The sequence below is a fragment of the Triticum aestivum genome, chromosome 2A (genome assembly GCF_018294505.1).
Source record: "Triticum aestivum cultivar Chinese Spring chromosome 2A, IWGSC CS RefSeq v2.1, whole genome shotgun sequence".
Taxonomy (NCBI): Eukaryota; Viridiplantae; Streptophyta; class Magnoliopsida; order Poales; family Poaceae; genus Triticum; species Triticum aestivum.
This window is the reverse complement of record NC_057797.1, coordinates 396,402,288-396,408,264: the sequence shown is the minus strand read 5'-3', so window position 1 is coordinate 396,408,264 and position 5,977 is coordinate 396,402,288. Positions and strand designations below refer to the sequence as shown.

General features: G+C 44.4%; 1 long non-coding RNA gene across 1 annotated transcript; it reads right to left on the bottom strand.

The window, feature by feature from the left end:
* Window positions 1-1,268: 1,268 nt before the first annotated feature.
* LOC123188789 (uncharacterized) lies at window positions 1,269-5,305 on the bottom strand. The gene is made up of 6 exons (XR_006495201.1): window positions 4,855-5,305; window positions 4,300-4,374; window positions 3,601-3,805; window positions 2,653-3,428; window positions 2,165-2,244; window positions 1,269-1,603 (listed from the first exon to the last, which is right to left on the bottom strand). It is a non-coding gene; the product is annotated as an uncharacterized lncRNA (long non-coding RNA).
* Between the last annotated feature and the right edge of the window lie 672 nt (window positions 5,306-5,977).

Below are 5,977 nucleotides of genomic sequence, written 5' to 3'. Positions count from 1 at the left end.
AACACAGAAGACAAGACTCGTACGAACTGCGTCGTGACATAGCCCGGCACAGAGGTGCCGCACACCCCCTATGCTTCACTGATGAAGTAATGGATCATGAATTCCCAGAAGGGTTTAAACCCGTGAACATTGAATCATACGATGGTAGTACTGACCCCTGCGGTATGGATAGAGGATTTCTTCCTCCACATTCACATGGCCCACGGGGATGATCTACACGCCATCAAGTACCTCCCGTTAAAACTCAAAGGACCAGCTCGGCATTGGCTAAATAGCTTGCCAGCAAACTCCATCGGAAGTTGGGAGAACTTGGCAGACGCATTCCTGGACAACTTCCAGGGCACTTATGTGTGACCACCGAATGCTGATGATTTAAGTCACATAACACAATAGCCCAGAGAGTCAGCCAGGAAATTTTGGACTCGGTTCCTAACCAAAAAGAACCAAATTGTGGACTGTCTGGATGCCGAAGCCCTAGCGGCCTTTAAACATAACATCCGTGACGAGTGGCTCGCCAGACATCTCAGCCAAGAGAAGCCAAAGTCCATGGCAGCCCTCACAACACTCATGACCCGCTTCTACGCGGGCGAGAATAGCTGGTTGGCCCATACCAACAACACAACAAGCAACCCTGGCACATCGGAGACCAGCAACGGCAAGCCACGTCGCAACAGATACAAGTGCCGCAACAATGGCGAAAACGCCGAAGACACGACAGTCAATGCCGGATTCAGTGGCTCTAAATCCGGTCAGCGGAAAAATCCGTTCAAAAGACATTTATACCGACAGATAGTCCCGCCGGGAAAGGTCTTCACCGACAGATAAATATATGCCAACAGATAGTATGTCAGCTTTGGAGAGACCTATGGCGACAGACATTTATACACCGACGGACTGTTCTATGCCGACAGATCATCTAACAGTGCGCTATACCGACAGATTGTATGACATACATTGCTACACCGACAGTTTGTGTGTAAGTGCCCTAAGCCGACAGTTTGTGCGACGCCCAATACTTCTGCCAACAGATTTGCTGTCAGCGATCTACATTTCACGAGAAATACAAATGCTCCATATTGTGAGTGAAAACACATTCATAATATTCAATTCATGTTCAATACGAAATACATATACAGACAATTGCACTCTTCTATTCAGCAAAAGATACCATTGATCAATGCATTCATTCGACATATATAGAAGATTCATTAGTTTTCTTCACTGAAGTTAGCTACAGCCATTAAGTATACACAAGTCAGACTCTTCTATTCAGCAAAAGATACCATTGATCAATGCATTCATTCGACATATATAGAAGATTCATTAGTTTTCTTCACTGAAGTTAGCTACAGCCATTAAGTATACACAAGTCAGATATAAGTACCGAGAGAGGCACGTTATTACAAGCATAATGGCCAAAGTTCCTAGGAGACAAATCCTTGATCTCTTGACTACTACAGAATATTATGGAAGACCAACTCTTCAATCACCAAGCCAAATCAACTTCCATATGAACAAAATGTGTGAACCCTGTTCTCAACAAAAGAAATCAGGAGAACATCTTCGATCAACTTGTGGACTTGCTACTTTCTACCATTTATCCCTACAAAAGAACTCATATGTTTCAGAAGATGTACAATACACACACACATCATGCAGCATTACGAAATATCATATGATGAATTGAAACCATTCATAGTTGAACTAGCCTCGTACATGGAAGACCACAATAAAGAAAAAGGCTGGAGTCGAGTGGCATCAATCAAGCAGAAAACAAAGTTGAACTGTATATCATGGGTTCAAAACAGCAGGGGCACCCTTGGTTCCAAAATTACAAAATCTCTGTCATGCAACTACACAAGCATGAACCTAGGAGCCCAGTCGAATGCAGTAGCGGCAACCGAAGCCCGAATGGGCCTCAGCATGGTAGTTTGGTTCATGACCAAGTACTCCCTGTGTTCCTAAATATAAGCCCTTTTAGAGATTCCAATATGGACTGCATATGGAGCAAATGAGTGAATCTACATTGAAATATCCAGAAAGGCTTATATGTAGGAACGGAGGGAGTAGAATAGAATCTATGCCAGAGTAGAGCAGCGAGAAATTGGGGGGGGGGGGGGGGGGGGGGGGGTAATCTCAGAGTCAAGAGGAGCAGCGCCACAACCTTGTGTGGGAAGTCGAGGTCAGGGTCGTCGACTTGGGGTTGGGGTCCCAGTCATCCTCCTCGCCCACGGAGCCGTGTGCCTACCAAATCAAGAAGGAAAATAAATACCATATTATTCCAAGGTCAAACATACAATCAAGTGGCAAAAGAAAGAAAGATCACATGATGATTATAAGCAAAAGAATAACTTATTTATAAAAACCCTCCATTAATTCAATCTAGTCTAGTGTCAACCAAGTAGCAACTAGATCATGGTTTAGTATTTTTTTATCCTGGACCGAACTGGTAGATTTGATGAACAATGCCTGAATAAGAAAACTACTACTACAATCAATATATATCGGCAATGGTGGTCTCATATATAGTAGCACATTACGCGAAAAGATGATATGACACAATCAAAAACCTCAAATGAGCAACCAACAAAGCTTCATTTAGTTGGAGGGCTTAGAACACGCGCATTAGAGAAGAAATATAAATATACCCACTTGTTGATATATAAGCAAGCAACATCACATGGTCTGCAAGCGTCAAAAGGGCAGCCCGGTGCATGTAGCTCCACTTGCGCAGGGTCCGGGGAAGGGTCCGACCGCTTTGGGTCTATTGTACGCAGCCTTTCCCTACATTTCTACAAGAGGCTCTTTCCAGGACTTGAACACGTGACCTCATGGTCACAAGTCTGCAAGCGTCAAAGTAAAGAGTAATTTCTATTGTACCAGATTAGATTGCTTACTCGATAAATAAACCTGAAATTCAATCTATAAGCAAGCAACATTGATATCATTCAATAAAAACCTCAGAGGAGCAACCAGCAAAAATGATGCATTCAGTTTGATATATCAATGTAAACAGGACAAACAATGCTTAAACGATGAAAACAAAAGCAAGAAAGAATAATTGATGTTGTTGTGGCTTGCATGGGACTCCATTTTTGGTTGCGACAGCGATTAGAACATCTTTGTCAAAGAGGGATCACAAGCCCAGAACAAAACAAGATAACTGCATTTACGCACAATTCCTAGTTCCCTACTAAACAACAATAGAAACATAGTCAGGCCACTTGCATCGGACCATAAACTGGCCAGAATTAATGCGATGATACAGAAAGGCCAGAGGGAGGAAAGTTGTTGTTTATTACCACCATTGACTGTTGTTACTATTTTAGTTGATCAAAAGGGTGACTTGGTTGCTTCCTAATCCTGATACTGATCCAATTCCAACCGACCTCCTGCCTAGAGCTGGGCTAGAGGGATTCCAACTCTACCTACAAACCAGGCATATTAATTGGTAATATATATTTGAAAAAACATGTATCTATCTAATTCACATGTATGTGCTTCAAAACTAATGATGCATATAGTACCACAAGCCATTTTCAATTAGTACAAGGGTTACCCAGCAGCAACGATATAGAAAAAACCATGAAACTTGTTTACCTTCAGACCAAACAGCGCCAAGTATTGCTTCTCATGTCCTTAATACTACTTCCCAGGCTGATCATGCCTAGGCAGCAGAGCGGTCCACCCATCAGCGTCAGAGATAGGCTTCGAGGACCTCGGCTAACCCTGCTTCATCCTCGAGCATCAATGGCTCATCACCGTCATCATCATCGAAATATAAATCATTGTCATTAGCAACCATCTGCTCGCAAAAAGGAAATCATTCAATTAAAAGAGAGTCATCTCCTGAATCTTAATTGTAACCAAGATCCAAGCAGCAGAATGGTGGCATGCCACAGGATGCCAAAAATTGTTAGTTCAACAAGGAGAATATATCAAGGGAAAATCTAAAAAGAAGAAACAAGGCTTGCCGCTGGCCTATCTGCAAAGTACCTGGGATAGATATATGCTAGCAGCTAGCATTCTTGCTGGAATAATATTCACATGTATGTGCTTGCAAACTAAACCATACATTTTCCACTAGTTGCCATGATTAAGGCTTGGGATTTGATACTATTTGCATAATTAGGGTGCTGCTATACATATATAAATATAGAAACCAAATACTCAATGTTCTTCCATGAACCAGATTTACTATCACCACATTGTGCCCTTACTTATGATAATTTTTGATAGAAACTAGGTATTATGACAGTCTAATGCATCCAATGTTCATAATGACATTACAAGTTGTACCATTAAGCAGCTTAGGAGGACCATCCTCTGTTCCTGTAACAGAACCGATGTAAATTCTTCACTTGCCCCCACCACCTACATATAAAGATTGATTGTTAGTACATTATTACTGAAAAATGCTTCTCTTTGATAGACGCATCACTACATGTGTACATAATTAGGACATACATATCACATTTGTGACTTCATAGACCCACACATAATCTGATTTAGCCACAAGGCTTTGAAGCTGGCACCCGTGCAATAAGAAATAAATAAATGAAAAATAAAATATGCCACTCACAACGGGAAAAGTAATTGCAATTCTAACAGACTCATCCCTCTCCTTTGTACTGCCTCTGCCAGGAAATTGTTACATGCTACAAATTTGTGGATGAAGCACGCACAAGAACAACAATAGATTTACTTACCCAGAGGCCAGCCGATTCATGGCTGGATCTAGTTAGTTACCTACACGTACTAGAAAAGCATTGACCCAGCTCACCTAGAGCGACCGAATCTGGAGGTGGGGCAAGGAAGGGGTGACGAGAAAGGACTCACATACCAGAAGCTTACCTCAGGCCGGGCGGAGGGAAGGAAATCAGCCGGAACAGAGGCCACAGGTGGAGGAAAACCAGCGATGGATCCTCGGCGGCCGATGGCCTTGCTTCTCCTTACTGGTGGATGGTTCTGCTGCTCCTGTCCGGTGGCGCTTGAAGGCGCTGCTGCTCCTGTATGGTGGCGCTTGACGGCACTGCTACTCCTCAGCGCGACGGATGGAGCTGCTGCTCCTGGGTGGATGGTGCCCTGCGGGGAGGAAGGTCAGGGTTGGAGTTGATGTGGCACGAGGGAACAAGCGGACGGGCGGCGGCGCGCAGATCGGGGGCGGCGGCGCGGTCGATTTAGGTTTAGGTCGGAGGCGGTGGCGCACGGGTTCTATGTGAGTGGTGAGAGAGAAAAGGGTGAGATTGGGGGTTGGACGGGTGTGTTTTTTCTTTTCTTTTGCTGGTCTGGTCCGACTCGGGTGTTTTCCATCGCGCGCATATGGATTCCATCGCGCGCATATGGATGTGGGTGGAAGGAAACAAAGCCGACACTTTTTGTGTCCCAACGAATCAGCGAAACACAAATAATCAGTAAAGATTGTAACTGCCAATAGAAATTACATCGGTGCTTTGCTGGTGCTTCAGCGACAGATAATGTGTCAGGAGGTTATATAAATACTATCATAATATGTGTTGGTATAGTTTGGGACAAAAAAAATGTCGGCATTGCTCATTTTTACCAACAGATGCATGTCGTCTCTGTGGTGTCATGGTGTAGTGTATATAGCGCAGACGAACTCGTTTTCATATTACAGGATCACATGAGTAGATTCATTCAAATATTACATCCTTAGAACATTCCTCCGCCACAAGCCGGGCACCCTTCAGGACGCTGTCATAATACTTTTCGGGGCGGCGATGCTCCTTGCCCTCCGGCGGCCCCTCCTTCACCAGCTTCTCGGCGTCCATCTTCGCCTAGTGCACTTTTTCTCGGGAAAAAGCCCTGCGCGCACCCTCAATGCAGACAGACCGCTTTATGACTTCAAGCCGTGGGTAGACATTCACAAGCCGCCTCACCAGGCCGAAGTAGCTGCCAGGCAGGGGCTCGCCAGGCCACATCCGGACTATGAGGCCCTTCATGGCCTGTTCGGCCA